The 23652-nt window shown below is 43.4% G+C and overlaps 1 protein-coding gene across 8 annotated transcripts in view; it reads left to right on the top strand.

Annotated features, from left to right (window-relative positions):
- The window catches only part of Large1 (LARGE xylosyl- and glucuronyltransferase 1), a 502729-nt gene that overhangs the window by 48815 nt on the left and 430262 nt on the right, over positions 1-23652 (top strand). Inside the window, exon 1 of one of the 8 annotated variants that reach the window (XM_074084324.1) lies at positions 16990-17784. The exons of the other annotated variants lie outside the window; for them this stretch is intronic. The gene's annotated coding sequence lies outside the window, so the exon portion shown is untranslated. Of the gene's footprint in view, positions 1-16989; positions 17785-23652 lie in introns of those variants that run through there. 8 annotated transcript variants of the gene reach the window in all.

The following is a 23652-nucleotide window of genomic DNA, read 5'->3' as shown; positions in this document are numbered from 1 at the left end:
TGAACTTCCACATGCTTTATGTTTTTTTCAGCAGGATGAAGAACAATATGTTAGTGTGCAAAAGATTGCAGGTTGGGCAGCACAGGTTGGGTCAGACCACCTTTGAATGACAAGGAGTTGGACAAGTCACAGGTAGATCAAATGCCTTGATAGGTGGGGACAGCACTTAGGACTTGAACCACATCTCCTCCTTTTCTCTACCTGTCTTGGCATGTATGGAACGTAAGCAAGCTCCTACCAGATTCCTGGGCACTGCTGAGGTTTGGTGGTAGTTTGAATTTGTCCCCCAAGGGTTCATGTGTTACAAGCTTGGTCCTCAGTGTGCTATGTAAGGATGAGGTGGAGCTTTTAAGAGATAGGCCCTGGTAGAGCAGGTCCTGTTAGAGGTAGGCCCTGGTGGAAGGTGATTAGGTCATTAGGTGCTATTCTCAGAAAGGATTAAAGCTGATCTCTTGTGTGACTTGAGTTAATTCTCTTGAGAGTGGGTTGTTATCAGATAACAAGCCTGGCCCTTGAATCTTTCTTGCTTTGTGTCTTTCTATATGATCTCTCCCTTTCACATGTACTTCCTCAGGGGTAATGTTTTGCATCACTTTATAGTGATGTAGTCAGAGGCTCTTGTAGAGCCAGTGGATGCTGGTACTGTGCTCTTGAACCTTCTAAATTGTGAACTAAATATACCTCTTTTTAAAATAAAGTACCCAAATTCTGGTATTTTGTTATAGCAACACAAAATTGACTAATACAGACACTTTACTGATCTCATTTCCCACTAACATTTTTGTGAAGCAAATTCCATTAGTAAACAAAAGGGGAGACTGAGACTAGAGAACCTGAAATTACTTGCAAAGACCTACCTGCTGGTAAGAAGTAGATCCAGTGATTCGACATGGCCCCATTCTGACTTAGTTGTGTCAAGAAGCTACAGAACTCATGCAGAGGGGTGGGACCACTTGCCTCCTCCTGGCAGCACTTCTTGTGCGTAACAGAAGTAGTATCAGAGTGCAGCTGCTCAAGGCACGAGCCAGCACGGGGGCTGGGTGGGAGTTTTCTGGGCAGTTGGACGCCTTCTTCTTGGGTGGCTCTGTGTCCAGGACTGGGGAAAGATAGTTTGGTCCCTCAGCTGAAAGAGCAATCCCAGCTGACAGGGTGAGTCAGAGCTGAGCCCAGAATAGAAGGCAGAGGGCATGTGTGCAAAGGCCATAACCATCCCAGTGATCTGGGTTTTAAGATTCCTGCTCAAGATGATTAAGCTTTTATTCATAACACTGTTTGCAGACTGCTTTATGATCATTTATTCGTGTCGCCTGGCAACTGCTCCCCAAATTAGCCACATCCATTCACCGGAGGATACTTGGCTCTGGATCCACCCAGAACCCACTTCACTGCTTGTGCCTCCTTCCACCCATCCATCCTTTGATCTTTCCATCTTCCTTCCATCCATCCATCCATTAATAAGAGCCCTTTTATTAGGTACCTTCCTCAGGGGTACTGTTAGGTTTTGCTTCCTTTTTTTCACTGTTGGGAGTACAGAGTATGTGGTAAAAATGGATGGGTTGGTGTTCCTGTTTGCATAAGCAATGATAGTATCTTTATTGAGGCTGAAGCTCTGTGAGGGAAGGGAAAAGCTTTTATTCTTTTCTGTGTATGGCACCTAGAAGAATGCCTAGCACATAGTAGGTGATCTGTGAACATATGTTGAAAAAAGCCTATGTGTTTAACCTGTGCAAAGTGTTTTGCATAAAAATCTCTGTGATTTTCCTAACTGTCCTTCCTCTACGTATTTGTCCCCATCAGAGGGTACCAAGTATAGTGATTATTGTTGTTGTCAGCATTCTCATAGCACTTGCACAGCAGATGATCCTTATCATGATTGACTACAGTGGCTGCTATCATCCCCATTTTACCGAACAGGAAATGGGACATAGAGAGGTTAAGAAACCTGCCCAAAGTCACACTGGCTTCTCTAATTCAAGCCACTTCTTTACTTATACCAGTGCTACCTAATTGAACATTCTGCATAATGGATATGCTTTATCCATGCACTGTCCAGAATGGTAGCCTCTAGCCATAGGGAGTTAAGTTTTGAGTACTTGCAATGAAGCTCGGGCAACTGAATTTTTAATTACATTTAAGTAATTTAAATTTTAGTAGCTACATGTGACTAGAATTGTCCTACTGGACAGCACACCTCTCTACTTGGCTGTCTCTAAATAATAATAACTACTAACATTAGTTTAGTGCTTTCTACATGCTGCACAGTTCTCAAATGTGCCTTCATGCAGTGAATGAGGTGAGTTACTCATCACAACCACAGGTGGGTTTACTAGAGTCAGGCCACCTCTTGTTCTCTGAAGATGTTACAGCAAGAAAGTAGTATGGCTAGGTTCTGCCCCAGTGAGAACATTGCCTGACTCCAGCATTTTCCTCTTAACTCCTTGTTTTTTCTCCCTGTTTTCCATGGGTACAGCAGTGGATATGATAGTGCCATGAAAAACAAGATCACATTGTTCTAAATGTTTCTTAGCCCCAGATACAATGCTGCCCACCACTTATCCCCATAAAGGGGTCAAGCCTTATGCAGGATTGTGAACTCACTGTTCCCACAAGTGACTCATTTAGATTGAAAACATTTATTTACACAAGGTGAAGTTGTGTCAATGTCACTGTAAAAAACAAATGCCAGTATGCCTTACTAGGGTGTTCTGTCATGCCACCAAAGAAATGAAACAAATCCTTCTTTGCGTAATGGTGAAAATATTTCAAGGCCAGGGTTGGGAAGGAGAGAAGGTCCAGCTGAACTGATCTGTGATCTTGCTGGATGGGACAAATGGCTGTATCTTGTGAGTATGGTGACATTTACTATTCCTGGCCCTGTCTTCGTTCCCTGAGGTTGGGTGAAATGGGTTTCTTGTGGGGTTACAGATCAAAAGAAAAGGGAGTGCTATTCTGCATAGAGGTGGAAGTACAGGTTACTGAGTTGTTTGCCACAGAGGCCAGCAGTGCATCACAATCCAAATGCATCTCAGTGGGTTCTGTGTGTTTTGGTGGAACTTTTGTCCATGCCCTTGGCTCGTTCAGAACTGTGTACCAACCTAGGGGCAGGGCCCTTAACTAGGGTTAGGGGAGAACTGAGTTAAAGGTGATCAGGAGAGAAATATGGAGGGAAAGCCAGAGAGGTAGGTCCACAGGATGAGACCACATTGGGAACACGGTGCAAATAGAAGCAGTGTCTGTGCAGCTCAGTGCAGGCTAGGAGAGCTCTGGGTTCTGAAAATAGGGACAGAGAGATGCAGCCACAGCCTCTGGGGAAACCCTTGGACTGTGACCTTTGACTAGTTAAACCACATTCCTCTTCCCATTACTGACTCAAGGTAGTCATTTAGCTTCCCAAACCAGTCCTGATTGGCCATCTATTCAACTATCCAGTTTTCCATTTTTCTATCCATATGTCCATATATCAGTGTGTCCATATATCCATTCATCTATCCAACATTTCATTGTGTGTGTGTTACTGGGGATAGTGTGGTGAGTAGGACACCATCCTTTCCCCTCAAGGAGCTCATAGTCTTGCCTGGAGGTCCATATACAGTTGCACATTTTTGCGACAAGATTAGCCTTGGGTGCTCTGTACTCCAAGGCAAACTACATGTCACCTGTGTAGCTTTCCCCAGCAACATGAGTCAGCATTGGTTTCTGGACATCCCCTCATGTTTTGATCAAGTATGTACTTTTTTATATGCAATGTGTTTGGGGGGTATTTAATTATACTCACTTCATTGTATCCATATTATAACCTGAGAATAGGGACCTCCATGTCCTTCCTGGGACCTGGCTTAATTGTAGGCACAGTTGGGTACTTTGGGATTATGGAGGTCTACGGAAGTCCCTTTTACCTGCTAGGGGCCTAAACAGTCATCAGTGATCTGAGGGGTCACCTTGACCTTCTCAACCCTGCAGGTTTTTTCTCTCTTCCTCTCTCCATCAGGTCTTTCAGAGTAGTTCTATCTTGGGCTGATGCCAGGCAGGGGAGGAAGAAAGGAAAGCTGCAGCCCTCTTGGAAGCTGAAGCTCCTTGACGCCCGTCACACCTGCATGAATTTCAGTCACCTGGAAACGGGAACCATTAGTCTTGCTAGATTGAAAGGTGCAGATGCCACATGTTTACTTTTCTTCAAGCAAAGCTGCAGTCAAATGTGAGCATGTCAGATAACTTGCTTGGCACCTCAACACCCCAGGTTATTTTGGGGGTCTTCAAGTTTAGCAGTCATGATTTTTCAGTCTTGAAAAAAAAAGCATTCCCACCACCTTTTATTCCTAGTTACGTTCCCCATGGCTCACAAGGCCTTCTAGAAATGTGATGGCGTTGCCCAGGCATCATCGGGGTGATATCCCCAGCTCCTGTTGAGGTGGGGGCTGATGGGCAGGCAGGAAGGTCAGGGAAAGATAGGTACCAGTGTGATGGAGAGCTTACTCTGTGACAGGTGTTTTCCTCATTTTATTTAAATTGTTTCAATTACCCAATGAGGCTGTATTAATCTCCACTTTAGAAATAAGGGAAGAGTGACTGACACAGGTGACGTTCCTAAGATCAAGCAGCTATTGAGTGCAAGAGTGGAACTTGAACCCTAATCAGTCAGCTCCGGTGTTCCTGTTTGCCGTAGTGCTACATGGAGAACTGGGCAGAATGAATTCCCTGTTGATGCTTAAGATGAAGAGAATCCACTTTTTGGAATGTATTTCCATGATCTTGTACAAGTTAATTGACTTTTGTGCTTCAGTTTTGTCATAACATAGTATAGTAATGATGGTATCTTGCTAGGAATAGCACTCAGGACACAGAAGCAGGAGGATTGAGAGTTCAAGGTCAGTCTGGGCTATATGGGAAGACACTGTCTCAAACCAAAAAAAAAAAAAAAAACAACAAAGGGTGGGGATATAAAGTGGTAGAGCACTTACCTAACATGCATAAGGCCTTGGGTTCTATCACAATCATGCAAGGAAAAAAACCATACACACACATACATATATAAGTACAAACACAAACACATATTCTTTCTACCTACCTACCTATCAGCTGTAATGAAGATTAAAGGAGGTTACTCAGGTAAAGCCTGGTACATGGTAAGCATGGACCCTCTAATAGATAATTTGCTACAAGAGGAACATTAATCATCAATATTGGTTTTCTATTTTTGCATCTGGTAATTTTGATTAAGGACTGCCCCTTCATTAATAAAGTTATTATATTAAAGAAAAAGCAGCCCTTATAAAAAGAGCTTCTATTTTACAACAGGAAGTCCAGAAACAATGTCATGTGGCCCCTGAAGACACATTAACAGAGTTGGTATTTGTACTTAGGCCTGTCGGCCTCTGCTCTTACACTGCCTCTTCTGGGACCCAGTTGTTGTCTAGTTGGTGCTCAGCTTTGGTGGCTGTGCCCTAACAGTCAGTGTGTCAGGAAGACCCACAATAAGTGGAGAAGGAACCTGGTACCTGAGTACTGGAAAAAGCAGAGGACAACACAAGGTTCCCATGCTGTTTAAGGCTAGAGCTGACTTGGGCAGCTGCTCAAACGTTGCTGTGATCCCTCTTACCTGGGAAAGTCCTCTGTGGTGTTCCTGACACAGTTCAGAGGTCACCTCCCCAGAGAAGCCTTCCCTGGTAATGTGCACTCTCCACGTAGGCTCCCAGGTACAGCAAGGAGAGGTTTCCTTTGTCCCCATAGGATGTTGTACATCTCTTGCTGGGGCCTTCCCCAAGATGTCTTCTCAGGTTTTGTGTGTCATTTCTCCTTCACTCACCAATAACTCTTAAGGACAGAGGAGGTGCCTGTGTTAGCAAGGACTGGTTCTCACCCAGTGCTTTTCTTCTGGGGACATGTACATGTTACCCTCCCCTTCCTTTTCAGTTAGGCAGGGCCAGTCTAATTCTGGCTGAAATGTGGTGGGCAGCTAAAATGTTTATTGTCTGGTCAAGAGTCGGGCTGGAGCAAGGTGATGGGGGAGTGGCATCAAACCTAAGGCAGAAAAGGTGTCTGGACCTGCTGGTCACCAATGCTTGAAGCAGCATTGAGAGACATGTTGGTGACAACCTATTGTACAGCTGAGGAACCTGAGGCTTATCAAGGATGATTGCTTGTCTGAGTTTCCACAGTTGGGATCCATGTGTAGGTCTGATTTGTTCTATGACAATATGCTGCTGTTTCCTGTTGCTGATTTCTTGTGCTGTTGCGGTTAATTGTAGGTCAGGGTATGTGTATGAAGGGAAGGATGGGGGGTGTGGAGTGGGCATGGAGGCTTGCTCCCATTTGTAGAGTGGGTGATAGCAAAGGTTAGCGTCTTAGTCCAGGTGGTGGCTGCACTTGGCTGCCAAGTTCACAGAGGGAGAAAGGAGTTGGCTGTTATCTCTTTTCACATGTCAGTTTCCTATTAGTGTGGGGCTTGGGTGAGAATACCAAGACTGGGCTGTGCTTACTGACCTTTTCCTTGCTGTGCAGTGGGAACATGGAAGGACAAGAGGAGACCAGAAAGGTATCTGAGGTCACAGCTGCAATGTGTTGCTGCTTCCCTATGTGCTCAGACTCGGAGGCTTTGGAGCCTGGCAGTGAGCTTCTGGGACAGACATGTGAGAGAGCATCCAGAAGTGCAGGTCACATGCCCTGGGGTCCTTGCTGAGGGTGTGTGGGTGTGAATTGCCTATGGAGACAATGCAACAGGCCCGCAGAAAAGCCTTGGGCTGGCGGGGCTTGCAGGACTCACCACCCAGGGTTCTGCTCCCAGGACATACCATTCCAGCTGTTGGGGGTGGCCGGAGCAGTGAGTGGGCTTGTCCTGGAGGGTCAGGGCAGTGGCCTGGACACCGACATGTGTTGATTTTTTTTTCTTTCTTTGTCCTGGTGATACCACTGAGGTCACGTGTGTGCCAGCACTTTGTGCACTTGACATGCATTCACCCTGAAATACTCCCTGTGAGGACTGGATGACTCAGCTGCCCGTTTCACAGCTCAGGACACTGAGTACTACAGAGGCCAGGTGACTTTCCACAACCCACTCTTTCTGTCTGCTAGAGAAGCCAGTTTTGGGTCCGAATGTTGCAACTCTAGGATTCCTGACGGCTAGAATCACTCCTCCAGGCATTTCACTTCTCTGGGTCGCAGCTTCACTGTTTTTAACTTCGAAAATGAAGACAGTGGGAGCAACAGACAGTTATGAACACCCATGTTTAGATCAGGCATGTTATCTTACCAGAATCTTTTTTAGCACTGGGGTTAGATACCATTTTTTGCTTTAAAATACGTTCTAAAAAAATCTGTAAACATTTACACATAGCATAAAATGTACCATGTCAACCAATTTTTAATCGTACAGTTAAGAGCTGAGTACATTCACATTATTGTGTACACAATTTCTAGTATTTTTTTGATCTGGCAAATCTAAAACTTGCGCACATGAAACACTTTCCCTTCTTCATCATTCTCTTTGACTTGACAATGCCAGGTATCTCATGTGAGCGAGATCACATGGCATTTGCCCTTTTGTGAGCAGCTTATTTCATGTAGCATAGGGTCCTCAAGGCTTAGCCATGTTGTATTATGTGGCAGGATTTCTTTCTTTTTTAAGGCTGGGTGATATTCAGTTGTATGCACATAACACATAGCACATTTTAAAAACCCATTCACCTGTGATGGCCCTGATGGACCATCTACAATGAGTGGCTTCCTTTCTCTGGCTGTGTTTTTGGATTTTATTAACCAGTGTAGACCAAGGTCACACTGTTTTATGAACACTCAACTTCTGACTGTTCTTTACTTCCAGGATTCCTCCAGCTCTAGGAGTTAAGAAGAATTTTGATACATGAGGGAGAAAAGGGTTCAATGGAGAAAGTTTTAGAAATGTTGACTGAGGATCTTAAAGGTTCCTCCCTATATGTAAATGGCAGGAGGCTGCTTCCTTTCTCCCAAGCTTCTGTAGTGACCAGGCAGCTGGCTCTGAGCAGTCTCTGGGGATATGGGTGGGGGTCAGTGGGTTTCAGCAGAAAGAAAGAGGATGCTCATGTGTGTTAGCTTTATGTCACTGACAAAAAGTACCTGAGATGACTAATTTATAAGGAAGAAAGGATTATTATGGCTCACGGTATCAGAGGTTTCTAACCATAGTCAGTTGACCTGTGTTTTTGGGTTTGTGGTTAGGCAGTTCATGATTGTGGGAATGCATTGTGGAGTAAAGTTGTTTATCTCAGGACATAGGGAAGGAAGGAAGGTGGGGGAAGAGAGAGAGAGAGAGAGAGAGCGCCAAGAGCGCAAGAGCAAGAGCTAAGCTGAGGACTAAGCCTTTAACACATAGGCATTGGCAATGAGAGCATTCCAGGTCCAGTCTGTGGCTGCATGAGGGACTCTGGCTTCTGGCCCTGCCTCAGTGGAGGACCTGGGCTGTGCCCCCACTGCTCTGGGCTCAGCTGCCTGCAGAATGAAGGTCTGAGTAACTTTCTGTCCCTGAAACTTGGAAGTTCCAGTGCTTTAGAAGTGTGACCCTGTATGCCCTGCTGTTGGAGAAGAACAGTAACGGGTTCTTACTTATCCTGGGAGGATTTGGACCCAGAGAGCCTGGCACTTTGTACTGAGTGCATGCTCAGACATCACCCCTCCCAGAAGCCTTGTGGGGGACCCAGTTTGTACCTCCAGGGACCACTGTCTGAGACGAGGCTTTGCTTTGTATCTTGTTAGGGCCTATTGTTTCTCCACAGTGCATTTTCTTCACCTGCTCAGTCTACTCTGAGTTTGTAGGTTCATGTAAGCTCTGGTCTTTGTTTTGTATTTAAAATATGGTCCTCCCTTTTGGGGTGCCATTCTGAAATTAGCAAGAACTAGTAAACCAGAACTATAGTCACAGCACAAGTTTGAGTTCCCAAGGTTAGTTCCCTCACCGCTCTTGTTTTCCCTCAAGCCCAGGCTCTGGGAAGTGGGTGGTGGCCCCTGCACAGTGAAGTGGTTAAGGTGCCAAAGGTGAGATCCTTTGGGTGATTTGCCAGAGTCCCTGTCTGACCTGATCGATCATCATGTTCTGTTCAAAATAAGTGTTTTGTTTGTCTGAAAGTACATTAATTGCTAATTGCTGATACTTACCTCTACATAACTATAAGAAAGAGTTAAAATAAGCATTTCCTTGGCACCTTCTCCAGGCAACTCGTGCAGTTGAACATTTAATTTAGCTTTACATGGTTCTGACTGTATTGTTTCTTACAGTTGCATGTCCATTGGGGATATTTATTGCTCAGATCTCTCGAATTTTGGCCTTTTGGGGTCTCCTCACTATTTGGGTATCAAAAGCTCATAATGGATTTTCTTCTGCTCTTGTGAAACGTGTTTCTTTTTGCTGCCAGCTTGGAATAAAGGTGGAGTGTGAGCAATGCAGGGAGTTCCCAGAGGCCTCAGAACTCTGTTTGCCCTGTGAACCTGATTTTAAGATGTTACTTCAGCTTTTCCGCTTGCTCTTGGCAAAACAAAAATTGCAGGATGGAGGGAATACAAAAAGATAATGACAGATGAGTTCATCTGACAGCTAGGCTTAAAGGAGCCTTGTCTATTTTTCAGAAGCTACATTAAGAAGCAAACTCAGGGCTGGGGATGTAGGTCAGTGGGAGAGCACTGAATGCCTAGCATTCATGAAACCTTGGGTTTATCCTCCGCCCCACAAACAAACAAGCAAGCAAGCAAACAAATAAAGAAACAATAGCAACAACAAAAATCAAATTCAGAGATATCCAGCTGGCCGAGTGGCTCAAGTGGTAGAGTGCTTGCTTAGCAAGTGTGAGGCCCTAAGTTCAAACCCCAGTACTGCCAAAAAACCAAAACAAAATAAATTCGGAGACATCGACCATCTGTTATGTGGCAGTAAGGTGTGAAGCACTTTAACGCTGTTTTATGAAATCTGCACAGAAACCTTTGCAAGTCCCCATTTTCACCTGTGTGAGCTATGCCAGATAGCTCACTTGCTGTTATAGAGGGAAAATGTTTAAGTGCTAGCCTGGGCTGGGTATCATCCTTGAAGTTTAGGGATCTTCTCTGAGCCTCCCATCAAAGATGGTAGAAGCTTCCTCACAGGGACTTGGAAATAGCCCCAGAAGTAACACTTTGCTAGTTCTCTAGGCATCCTTCAATCCAGTCAAGTTGACATCCCAAATTCACCTTCACAGGACTTTTTTTTAAAGGCACGTGATTAAGTCCTCCCCACCCCCTCCTACAGTTTGGACTCCTTACTTCTTGGCTGGAGCTTGACACATGCATTTGGTATACAAGGCTTCCAGGTGATCCTTGTGTGCAGCCCTGATAAAGAACAGCAAACTCTCTGGCTTCTGAGGTCTCCTTCCTGATTCCTTCTCTGTTGTACAGGTTAGGGATTAGATGGTGTGGCCAGGAAATTGTTGTGATTCTCTGAGTGTCCCACTCCATCCACCCTTCAAGGCTAACTTCAGTGACACTCTCTCTGGAAAGTCTCCTGAACCTCCATGGCTGGAAAGTGCCTGCTCTATGACCCTGAGGGCAGAGCCCTCTTTCTTGGCTTCTGTAATACCAGCGTCAACCATAGCTTGCAGAGGGCAGATCCTCATTTGATTCAAAATGGCACCCTCACATCACCTTTCCTGGGCTCTTATACCTAGTTGGTACATCATATTTACTTAAATATTTCGCTAGTAAATTTATGAATGATTTCCCAAAACTAGCTTCTTTGGTCTTATACATATTAGTAACACTGTCTCTCCTAAGATTCCTCCTGTTCCTAGCCTGGCTAGTAATGCATGATGTCTTTATTTTACTTTTTTGTTTTAACAAACCACTTGAGGGGGAGGGAGTGATTTGTTCTTCCTTTGTAATTAGCCTTGATGATTAGACTATCTTTTCCATGATGTTTTATTTTGCTTTCCTAGAATTTATCAAGTGGCCTCTTTTCTGTGAAGGTTACCCTTCAAGCAAGTAAGGGAGCTTGATTAGAGCCCTGGGGATTTGCTTTGTATTTTTTAAAAAGTAAGAATCATGATGGAAAGGGCTGATGTGAGCACACAGGAAAAGGTCAGCCCCAGAGCTATAAAAAGGGACTCCATGCTAAGAAACCAAAACCAATGCTCTGAGGACAAGTTTATTTATTTATTTATTTTTGCAGTCAACAGCAAAAGTAATTAATAGTCACTTTGATTTTAGAATTTGTTTTATTTTTAACAAAGTTCCCTGACTAATCCTTGGTGGTTTTGTCTTCTGTGCCTGGGGCAAGGTCTTTTTTTTTTTTTTTTTTTTTTTTAAATCACAGTAATAATTGCATTCATCAGCTCTTGACTTTGTGATATGTTAGCTGCTTGAATGTGATACTCATTTTGGTCTACTGTTTGAATATGGATGGATTTGGGGGTCAATTCTAGAGTATCTTGGTAGGTTTCTTAATCTCCAAGAAGCAAATTAACCTTTTTGTTCAGCATGTGAAAGAGTGTCTGCAAGACTAATCTGGCCACCTGCTCACCTGGGATGGACTTAGTTGGGACCTGCTGAGAATAGTTTCACTTCACACTTGCTTTCCCCTGTCCAGTACTGAACTGAGAGGTGTTCTTGGGAGATAGTCAGGGTGCCTAGAGTAAAGAGCAAAATAAAGGGCTTGCATCCACCTGTGCATTCCCGTTCATACATGCATCCATCCACCCGTCTTTCCAGTGAATACTAGTGGCTGCCCCAAGGAAGATACTGAGGATGCAAAATCATTTTCCTTGTTGACGTGCTCCTGGCACCAAGCTCTGTCCAACTCAGCACATGTGGGAAAAGGAGCTAGTATTTTTTTCATGTCCTTGCTATCTTGGACATATGTGGACATATTCATTTAAATCTCTCAACTCTGCGAGATAGGTCTTAATAGGGATTATACACACACGCATATATCTGTGATCATCATATTTTGCCTAACAGAGCTATGACATTTTACAGCCTGGTTTTGAAAAATAAAGTATGCCTTTTGCCATCTATGTGATGTTGAACACAGGGACTTAAGTGTCTAAAGCCCCCTGTCCCACTCTGTTCAACTAGGCTGATGATTGAACCTCCTAGGGTCACTTTGGGTACACAAACATTCTGCAAACCTATGTGTAGGATGAAAAGTAGTAGCCCTTTCCAGTTTCCAGGCTCACAGTTCTGCCCATGGGTCTAGAGGTACTTCTGGATTCTGCCCTCTTCAAGACTGACCTTGACTCTAGTTCCTGCTAGGAAAGGCAGTTTGTGGCAGGGAATCTGGAGACCTAGTGATGTTCTACCTATTTTCTGCCATTGGATTGTAAGTTGTCGGGCAAGTTCTTCCACCTTTCTAAGCCTCAGTTTTCCTATTTCTGAAATGGGATAGAGTGCCACGTTTCTTTAGGTGCCGTTGTTTTTGTTTTGGCCTGTTTAAACTTCAACTGGTGGATGGTGGATACTTCACCTGGCCACCCCTGGCTTGGCATTCCCATTGCCTTTACCCTTTTCTCTCTTTCTCTCTCTCTCTCTCTCTCTTTCTCTCTCTGACTGTATAGCGCTTATCACGTTCTAACAGGCTGTGTAGTTTTTTTTTATGTATGTTATTTTAATGAATATCGAACAAATTTTACCTTCACTGAAATTACCCTTACTGTGGGATGAGATCTTTATTTGTCTTGCATCTAGGTCCTCTAGAAACTGCCCCCCCCCCCCCACCAACACACAGGTATGGTGAATGCTTGAACAAGTCAGTAAGAAAAGTAAAATCCCAGCATCTTCTGACTGCTGTCATTGTGGTGCTGGCCTGGGGCTGGGCCTCAATGGTTTCATGTTGGACATAAGCAGTTTCATAGAACACAGATTAGTGATAAGGTCAGTCTGTGTTGGTGGTAGAAAAAGACAAAAACAAGATCATTCCATAATGAACACAGTCTATAGGTAACAGTGGGAACGCTATAATCCACAAAAATGACTGAACAGTTTTCTCTCTGCAGAGAATAGTGTTAGCTCTGTTCTTCTTGCTTCTTAGTTAAAAATTATTGACATACCCAATCATGGAATTCTTGTTTCATGAAAGCATCAGAGCAAAACATCACTTCCTTGAATTCTCCCCTGAACCACTGAGCCTCATCTAGATTGATCACTCTGTGTGGATACACCTGTGACTCTCCATGGCATAGTGTTTTTCTTGTTGGAGTAAGCCAATAGACCTGATTTAGTTTGACTGTAAGAGTAGTCTTTGGAGCCTGGAGCAGTCTTCTGGTGATAAAACTTGGTAGTGGGCATTGCTGTAGAAATATGCAGGTTTCTGCTACTAGCTGAATGATTCTAAGTAGATGTCCTCTGGGCCTGTGTTTTCTGATCTGCACAGCTAGGGGTAGAATAGATGATTCAGTGTTTTCCCTCAATCTTTCTTTTCTGAATATCACTAAGCACTTACTATGTGTTGTACATAGTGGGAGATGTAAAAGAAGGGGTAGGAGGTGTTGTTTTGAAATCATTCCTAGGCTGCAGCGTTTACTTGCTGTTTGAACCCTGGATAAGATATTGAACCTTTAGCTTTAGTTTTATTAAGCCATAAAATTGTAATGATGATGACTAATAGTAATATTGAAAAATAATCATGATGATAAAAACATAAAATTTCCAAGAGCTGTTTCTATGAATCAAGTTTTCATTCCCATGATAATCCTATAAGGTGGGTGCTGTTACTTCATTAAACACATGAGGAAATGAAGATACAGGGAGGTTAAATGACTTAGGATCACACAGCTAAAAGGTGGCAGACGTAGGCACAAACCTACATCTTTGTGTCTTCCAATCTCAGACTCCTGATCACAGCATTTCTGTGAACTGAGGTGATTGCTACTTAGGAGTTGGCCAGTACATACTTTAAAATGTTTAGCATGAACCCTACTTGAAAGAGCTAAGTTATACATACACTTGATGATGTTGAAACAATCCAGGATGTGTTAGAGGCAAGGGTTGGGTATAGATGCCTCCAGTTATAGACAATGGGGGACAGAAGAGGCCTGGTGGATAGGGGTGATGGAGAGAAGAGGCCAAACTGCAAGAGACAGTAGGGGTCTTAAGAAGAGCTGTGGTTTGGAGTCAAGAGACCAAGGAAGAACCATTGTCTTAATGTGGTTTCACTGCATGTGAACTCTTAACTCTGATTGTTAGATTCTTAATTTGTACAAAACAGGGTCAATAATTTCTCATCATCTCACATCGTAGTTAACTGGTGTGAGAATGCCTTATGAATGATCATGTGCTATAGAAGCTTAAAGCTTTGATATAATTGTGGAGAGAAAAAAAATACATGCAGTTTTAAGGCATTTCACCATAAGCTAGGTGCTAAATGATCCCTTTCTGTCTTCTACTACCCAAACTTCAGAATCCAGGGTTGCCATAGGAACCTTGTCATTATCATTCAGCAGATGTAGACTTGCTCAGGTGGTGCATTTTTAAAAGACCCTTTAGGTTACATGTAGGGGCCTTGGGAGCAAGAGGAAGGTGATGGGAGATCATGCCGAAGGCAGGGTGAAATTATTATTTGGAGGGAAACCATTAAGACTCCTCCCTATCATGTGGGGGTCCCAGGGTTTGCTGTTCCCTGATACCACCTTCCTGACTTCCCTCCACTCCTAGACTGACTTAGTTGTTCAAGGATTTAAATGGGAAAATGTGTTAGCCACGTTATCTTTCCAAATAAGGTTATAAAGTCTACCTGTACCAAGAGGGGAAAATTTCCTTCTATAGAATTTCAGATTATGCTGATCATAATAATAGTGATGATAATAAAAATGCCATAAGCTGTCATTTATTGGGTATAGTCACACATCAGACACTTTATTTTATCTTCATGTATAATACTTGCAATAAAGTCATTGTTATCACCTTTGCAAATGAGGACGTAGAGGCACAGGTAGGCTACAGTACCTGCCCACAGCCATAGCCTTGAATGAGTCTTGAACGAGACTTCTGCCCTCACATGCTGAGGTCTTAGGACCCTGCTCCTGGGTTTTCTTGCAGATAATACTAGAATATGAGCACTTTTGTTTATGATAGCCATCTAAGGACTATCTAAGGACTTCATCATCTAGGTGAAGTCCTTCTTGAGGGCCATGCTGTGGGGGTGGGGACTTGGGTTAAGGGGTAGGTCTCCTGAGAGTTACCATGATGGTTCTCCTGGTGGTTTTAAGTATGTGTGGTTGTGGTGGGTGCTGGTTTCTCTGACCACCTTATCCTTTCAACTGTGAAGGATCTCAGGCGCCAGAGCCAGACTGCCTTGGTCTCATCCTACGACCACCCCTTACCAGCCACGTGGCCCTGGACTTGGCATTTCATCTCTTTGTACCTTTCTGTTTCCTAATGTGGGAAATCGGGATAACAATCTTATCTTCATCCTAGGGTGTAATGAGAACTAAATGAATGAATGTATTTGAAATAAAGCCTGGATGCCTAGTCCAGGGAAGTGATCATTAAGTGCTGCCTGTTACCAATATTTTCCATTCCTTCTATGAAGGGTCTTCATTCGAGTTGACTCCAGTATGCTGGAGTTCTGTCATTCATAAGACCCATTTCCTCCAGGGTACGTGGGTGTTGTTGAAGGTGAAGGTGGTGGGGTGCTGGGGGTCGAGCATGACATGTGCTTACCCAAGTCACCTAGTGGCTAGGATATTCTGTGAAGTGGGTCTGTGTGTGTCTGTCTGCTGGACCTGTAGTTTGGGGTATAAGGTTTGTTGAAGCAGCATCCCGTCTTGAATGGCTCAGGAAGGCAAAGGTGTTGCTTAGTCATGAGGTGGAGACATGCCATTACCCTAGTCCAGAAACGGAGCAAGGACACAGAAGTCGAAGCCTGCTCATCTTTCCATGCTCAGCTGAGCCTGCTGAGTGAGCTGGGGACTGTTCTCATGACTGCATGTAGGTGAAGTAAGGGGTAAGCACACCAAGATCTAGAAAGACGGAAAGAAATTAGGTGGGTGGGGTAGAGGAGAAAGATATTGTCTTTATTGTTCAATTAGCCATTTAATCCTTTGAGAAGCCCTAGGAGGTCGTGAACATGGTCCTCCAATTTTAAGACCAGAGTAGGTGTCTCAGAAAAGTTATTTGCCTAGCCAGAGATGGATGGAGGACCTGGACCCAGGTCCCTCTGCCTCTGTGTTCCTCTGGAATGGAAAGGATGTATCTTGAGTAATTGATTGCATACCAGTTTGTTCAGAATGAGGGCCTTTAACTAGAGGAGGGAGGGAGGGAGGCATACTCTTGGTGAAATCACTGGGATTTTGGGGCCCTTGCCAATTGGCAGTGTGCGAAGAGTGTGGCACAGCTTTGTCTCAGGGTTGCTCTAGTCATAGCTCACTGCCCTTCTTTGGCTAAAGTGGAACCTGAGTCAGGCAGGGGTGACTGAGCATCTTCCTACTTTTTATTAATGCTGAGGGAATGACTTCTATTCGAGTCATTCAGGTGCCCTTGGGGAGTGTGGTAGGGTGAGGAGAGGAATGGAGCTGTTGGCCCAAAATGAATTGCCTGCCCTTTTTACTGCTCCCTCCCTGGCTCTGTGGGCCTGGTTTTGAACACCAGGCTCCACTCACCATCCTGGTTTTGTCTTTATACAAGGTTGATTTTTGATGTACATATGTTGCTAAAGAAAAATGTTGGGGTGGCTGAGATACACTGGGGAGAAATTGTTGATTGGTCTTTCCTGATAAGCACCTACTTACTTATAATGTGTGTGTTCAAAGTAAAGGGTCACTTTAGAGCATCCTTCTAATAACAAAACCTACAGAGGACCTAGGAAAACAAAATCGATGTTGTCTGATGTTATGTTTCTGGCTTCTTTCACAGAACTATTAATTGACTGTAGGGAGTCACACTTTCCGCATGGTAAGCTCCTAGTCATGAAGCAAAACAGTTACATCGATTACTTTGGGTCCTGAATCTTCTGGCTGCATAGAAGTAGGTTGTCAGTTTTGTAACTACTACTTAGCATTAGTGGGGTGGGAGTGGGGGTGACTGGTTTCATTATTGATCATTGAACTGTGTCTTACACTTTAGCTGTTTAGAGGGAAGGGTAAAACCTTATGAATTAGTGAGTTAAGGTGGAGAAATGGAGTCATTGTGTGTTTTTAGGCAATCGTTTTTAAAAAGGACAATATGAAACTGAAAAACAAATTGTTTGCCTTTTCCTAGTGAAAGCTGAAAAGAAGGATGTTTGGGAATTGTTAGAATACTTGGTTCTGTCATACAGACCTGTCCATCTGATGGAGATTCCTGGTGCGAATCAGTTCACAGTATAGCTTTGCTGCTCAGCAGCCAACTGGATTTAATAGTGCTGACTGTTTACTAAGCAACAATTTATCTTTCACCTACTCGAGAAAGCACTGTTCTGGACAAATGTTTTCTGAGTTGTTAGAATTTAAACATATTTTCAGTATTGTTGACATGTGAAATTATCTGATGGAATTCTGATTTTTCTTTTTTTACAAAAAATTAGTATTCTCACGTTGTTAAATACAATGTTTTAGAACAATGGTAGAGTTTGATGCAGTTTGGGTAAAACTAGGATGATGTCTCTCTGTATTTATATACACCAAAACATTTTGGAAGATGGATAAGAAGCTACAAAACCCAATGGATAAGAAGCTGCAAAACCATCAGTCTAATAAAGAAAATGGCCATCAACAGCTGCCAAAAAAGAAAGTAACAACCAGATGTTATGTGTTTCTTGATGGAACTTGAATCTCACCAGAATTCTAGAGCCAGCTGTAATCACAGGCAACGCAGAGACCAGAGGTAAATGTTAAATGACAGAAATGTAGTTAGGAAAATTTTCAGATTATGGAAAATTCTAGAAAAGCACCTCAGTTCTTTATCATAGAAATTTTAAGAGGGAAAAAAATGATAGAGCCAATGGCCTGTGGATGTCAGATAATAAGGACATATGGTTTTTCATAGTATGCTAATGAAATTAAAATTTAGTTTTTGCTTGAAAGATAAAGGTTTTTAAACATTATGACCAAGAAGATAGTACACATGAGGCAGGAGTGTCGTGTTAAGGTGAAACTGATTGGCTGTGATCTGGTAATTGTTGATGTTGGGTCATGGATATATAAGGACTCTTCCTTTTCAATGTGTTTGACAGTTTTCATAATAAAAATGTAAACAGTGTTGCCTATTTCTCAGCCACATCCTATAAATAGGCATTGTGAGGTACATCATAAACAATGTGCTGAAATATTGCACTTTGATGGTGAAGTTATACCTTGCTCTGAGCTTCTAGGATTCTGGGTTTCCTATGGGCTAGGGGAGGTGAGGAAAAGAAGGTGCAGGTGAGTGGGACTTCAGAATCTCATAAATATGTTCCAATTACAGCTATTCACCTGTAAGGTGTTTTCTCATAGATTTTTGTTTAGACAAAAAATGGGCTGGGAAGGTAATGTACCCAGTTCATACAGAGGCAAATTTCTCGGTTGCAGCTCCCCTGGATGCTGTTTCGTGCACTTCTCAGTCTTGCTAGTCTCCTTACTCTTTAAGCCTCTTGCACAGGGTCCCCTGCACCTCGGAGTCTAGGGCTGCCTTGTTCCCTAAGTGACAGCTGTGCTGAAATCATTCTCTGCCTGCATTGTGCCATTGGAAGGGCCCCCTTGAGATGCCTGTGTGGTGTGCTCCAAGCCCCACCTTGCTCTTTACTAAACTCCTGGCTGAGCACCCGTGCTAGAGAACTTCCATCAGGAAGAAGACATTGAATTTGGGAAATGAACAGTCTCGTTGGGACTCTACACAGGCTGAAAAGCCTGTATATTGAACACTTATCATTTTAAAGGCTTGTTTCACTTGCTGCTCATCTATATTTGCCTTCAATAAAACCAAGGAGCCTAGGAAGGCCTCAAGAGATAGCCCATCTTTCAAGAGCAGGACACCTGTAGAGCTCAGTGAGAATCCAGGTGGCAGGAATGTTCTGAGAAATTGGAAGGTTCTCTCCCATTTCTAGATAGCTATCTAGAAAAGGAGGGAAAGAGGTACACAGGTATGAGGGAGAGTGCTCATACCTTCACTTATGTTCTCATTAGACCTTAAACAGACTTTACTGTACCAGAACCAGCAGGATTAGATTGTTTCCATCAGTAACATTTTGCTAGGGATTTGGCCAATTTGGGGTTGGAGGAGGGTCTGGGGAAATGATGGAAAATATGATGAGGGTAGTAGCAATGACTTTGGGTGCAGTTTGAATAAGGCCTGCAGAAGTCTTGATCTTCCCTACATCCTCACCCCTTGATCCCGGCTCCCCTCTGTTGAGGTCTCTGTTTAGTATCTTAGCTCAGTGTTTAGCATTATGAAGAGTACTTAGAACTAAGCTCAGGCCTGGCTTCTGTCCACAGGAGTCTTCGTTAATAATTTAACCTTTAATGAGTGCCTGCTATATTTGTGACTGTGGGTTTTAGGGATAGGAAAGATCTAGTCCATATCCAAATGTACACAGTCTATAATATACTGAAAAATAGCACATAAGAGACAAACTTTATTTTATTGAGGAGTACCCTTGCCCAACACCCTGCTAATGTTTTGTGTCTGATCATTTTGTTAGTCCTTGCAACAACCAGAAAGGAGAGGTGCCATTAATAACTCCACTTTACAAATAGGACATTGAAGGTTGGAGAGATTATGCAACTTGCATGAGGTCATGGAGATAATAGTAAGTGCCAGACACAAGGTTCAGTGCTAGGCAGCTGTCTCCATAGTGGACATTATTACCACCATGCTCTGCTGCCTTGTCCTCTGGAAGGGACAGGCTCTGCTTGCACTGCAGTATCACGAACAAAACCCCAGATATGTGCACACACACAGGACAGTGGGAAGGGGAACTGATCTGCTCATGAGTGGGGCTGATGGAAAGGAAAATGGGGAGATTTCACAGAAGACTTGAAGCCTGGCTGGGTTTTGAGGATGAAAAGGAAGCTACCAGGCAGGCAAGGAGAGTATGGTTATTTGGGACCAAAGGGGAAGAATGGGCGGGAGCCCAGAAGCATAAGCAGGTGCTCTACTTGAAGAACTGTAGGTGGTGTATTGTGCTGGAAAAGGGAATGTGAGTAAGCTAGAGTGCAAGCATGCTGGAGAAACACTGAGCTATCCTCCAACTCAGCAGCCACCAGCCACATGTGGCTACTTTAACTGAACTGAAATTAAATTAGAAATCTGGTTCCTCAGTCTTGGTGTCACATGCCGCAATTGGCCACTGTATTGGAGAGCACAAGTGTAGAATGTGCACCATGGTACAAAGTGGTGTTGGCCAGTGCTGGGGTGAGTAATTTTATTTGGTACATGTCTATCAGGTTGCACCTGGTGTTCTGTGGCCCCCAAGTGTACAGCATTTCAAAGTCTTTGCTTTGCTTAGTTTGGGTGGAAGAATGAACTCTGGCTGCATAGCTCCACAGTGGAAGGGTTGGAGGAATGGTATGTGTGCTTAGAGAAGAACAATGTACAATCGCTACAAAGATGAACATTGGTAGCTTTTTTTTTTTTTTTTAAAGCACTGCTAAGGTCAATATATAAAAACCCCAAGAAATATGTCATTTTCCCTCTAAGCCAGCAGAGCTACCAGTTTCATTAAAAAAGCGATGGCAAATCTATTTTTAATTTTATTTTTTATTAAAAAATGCCTTAGTGCTTGAGATTCTAATCTCTAACTGAATAATAGGTGTCATTTTAGAGTTGCAAATGGCTAGCACAATAGCCTGCATTGAAGGTTCTTAATAAATAGGATTTGGTGCTTTGCATTATTGTAAGGACAAAAATAGGTCACAAAGCATTTCCTTTCTACTTTGAGTACAATGTTCTCACTTTCCAGATGGCGAGAAGCCATTTAGAACTATAAAGGGATTCTGATTTAGATAATGGTAACCTTGTTTAATTTTACAAACTTTATATTTTGTAAAAGGAACATGTCTTTCTTTGAAGCCCTGCAAACAGTTGTTAAATGTTTTAGACTTTATTTGTGGTGAGGAGATTCAGTTTGGAGGACTTTTTGTGTTTCACCCCTACGTTTTCAAACAATTTGGTAATATTTTTGGTTCCAGAGAATTTGTGCTTCAGTCTTCATTTTGTCTCTTAGTAGCTGTGTGACTTTGGGCAAGTCACATAGCTGTACTGGATACCTCTTGATTTATTTTATTTTATTTTATTATTCATATGTGCATACAAGGCTTGGGTCATTTCTCCCCCCTGCCCCCACCCCCTCCCTTACCACCCACTCCGCCCCCTCCCTCTCCCCCCAACCTCTCAATACCCAGCAGAAACTATTTTGCCCTTATCTCTAATTTTGTTGAAGAGAGAGTATAAGCCTTTGGGGGAGGGCTATGGTGGGGGGCGGATAGCAGCTCAGAAGAGTTTGTAGCAGCTGGAACTCATCCCCAGTAGGATGGGCCATTGTACAGTGCAGTTGAGAACTGCTGCCAAAGGTGTGGCTTTAGAGGCGCAAGGACAAACTTTACAAAAGCGTGTTTGGAAAACCTCGTATTCAGTGAGTCACTGAAGAGTGAGTAGAGAAGATTCCAGCCACCATGGCCCCAGCATGGAGTGTCAGGAAAACCTTAGCATTCAGACCAGCTGATAGGAGGGAGTAATGGGTAATGGTAGAGAGCAGGAGTCTGCAGACCATTGATCAGGGCTGTCTTCACACAACCCTGAGCTAAGAATGGCTTTTACATTTTTAAATGGTTAAAAAAATTAGGAGAATACTATTTCCTAACACATGGCAATTGTACAAAATTTAAATTTCACTTTCTCTGAATAAAGTTTTACTGCCACACAGCCATACCTATTGATTGCTATTGTCTGTGGTTGTTCTCCTATGACATCATGGCAGACTTGAGTAATTGTGACAGAGATGGTGTGGCATGCAGAACTTCAAAGATTTACTCTCTGACCTTTTACACAAAATGTTTCTTGACTCCTGTTGTAAATGTAGAGTGTCCTGAACCTTCCCCTCCCTGAGGCTTCATGTCCAGCACATAGGGAGCACATAGTGGAAGAGCCATTTGTACCCTAGCCCCCAAGACTTCTCACTCAGAAGCTGCTCTGTCCACTGGATGTGGATGCTCTCACCTGGGTCCACTCTTCTGTAGGACTTTTTGAAGGTGCCCCATGGACTCAGATGTTCTTAGTAATCTATACTACTAACTCCTGGGAAGGTTTTCCAGTTTACAAATGCTTTTCACTTCTACTGTCTTTGTTTTTAGTCACTGTTTTTATTTTTCACAATCCATATGGTCTAGTCTCTCCCTTTGAATTAGCCCTTCTTCAAGGTGTCATGCAAGTGTTTGTTGTTACAAAATTTATAGTTTTCTTGGGAGGTAACAGGATATTTATATTAGAAAGTATGGTAAGGACCCTGTACCTTTAACATGACAATCATAGGATTGGCCACCACCAATCCTGCTCCCCCTCCTCCCCACACCTGCTGATAGAAATGGCCTTACCCTTGTTGGTGGGGCCATCCTGGGAATCTATGCTCTTTGGCTTAAGGGTGGGCAGCGGACACACTGTGGCCATTGCAGACTTTGGGTAGCATCCCTTCTGTGATAGTGCAAGAACCTGACTCCTGTGATAGCACAGATGAGTTTCTTGTATTTTTGAGAATGTTGGCAAGAAATATAGAGAAAACCAGTTACTCAGAAGCAACTAGAGAGGAATCCACTCCTTTAGCAAATAGTTCTGTTGTCCCTGCTATGTACGGGGTACTTTTTTAGAGAAACAGAGGTGCCTTCTGCATATTACATTTTCTAGCAAAAGAATATAGAAAAAAGAGCTAAACTTCCAATCCTAGAAAATACTGTTTTAAAAAGAGTTAAGTGCTATAAAGGAAATAATCCAGATTGATGGGATAGGGCATAGATGAGGTGATGTAGTGGTTTGGGTGATTACAATAATCAAGAATGCTAGGCAGTTGGCATAGCAACTGCAAAGGTCCTGAGGTGTAAGCAGTCTTCAGTGACAGAGAAGCGCTGTTGGGAAAAGCCATGTGGTGGTGGGACCTGACTCTGAGGCAGGTCAGGTCTCCTAGATATGGAGGGACCCACTGAGGTCCCTGTAACTGTGTGAGTTCAAGCTCCAGACTCTCTCCTGATTACATTGACTACATTTACTATTCTGGGGTCCATGGGAGGTCCCATTCAACCCCCCCTCTTTTTTTTGTTCTAGGTACATTCCTAGAGACTTCACTGAGTCTTTGCTTTTTATAATCAGATCATAATGACAGCCAGCACCTACAATGTCCTAGGCCTTGTCCTCACACTATGTCTGGATTAACTTCTTTTTTCCCAGTGAGATGGGTACATGTGACTGTCCCCTTTGAACCATGTGCCTTCACTGTTCTCTACCAGCTCTGTGGAGAGCAGGCTGAGCTGGACTCACACAGGTTACTGTCAGCCTTTCCTGGTCAGAGGTCCTTTGGAGAGACTGTAGAATGTGACTTCTTCCCTATGGGCATTCACTTGTGTATGTACAAAAATATACAGTAGAGTGTTGCATACAAAATCCTATCTGTGTGCTGAGCCTTGTGTCTGTCCTTGCAGAATCAGGCTGGGCCAGGGCATATACAGTTGGGAGGAAGAGGAACCCAGCGATGGTCACTTCTGCCCTCATCTCTCCTCTCACCAATAAGCA

Source organism: Castor canadensis, chromosome 8 (genome assembly GCF_047511655.1).
Source record: "Castor canadensis chromosome 8, mCasCan1.hap1v2, whole genome shotgun sequence".
Classification (NCBI taxonomy): domain Eukaryota; kingdom Metazoa; phylum Chordata; class Mammalia; order Rodentia; family Castoridae; genus Castor; species Castor canadensis.
The sequence above is the reverse complement of the archived record's forward strand: the minus strand, read 5'-3'. Positions and strand labels throughout refer to the sequence as shown.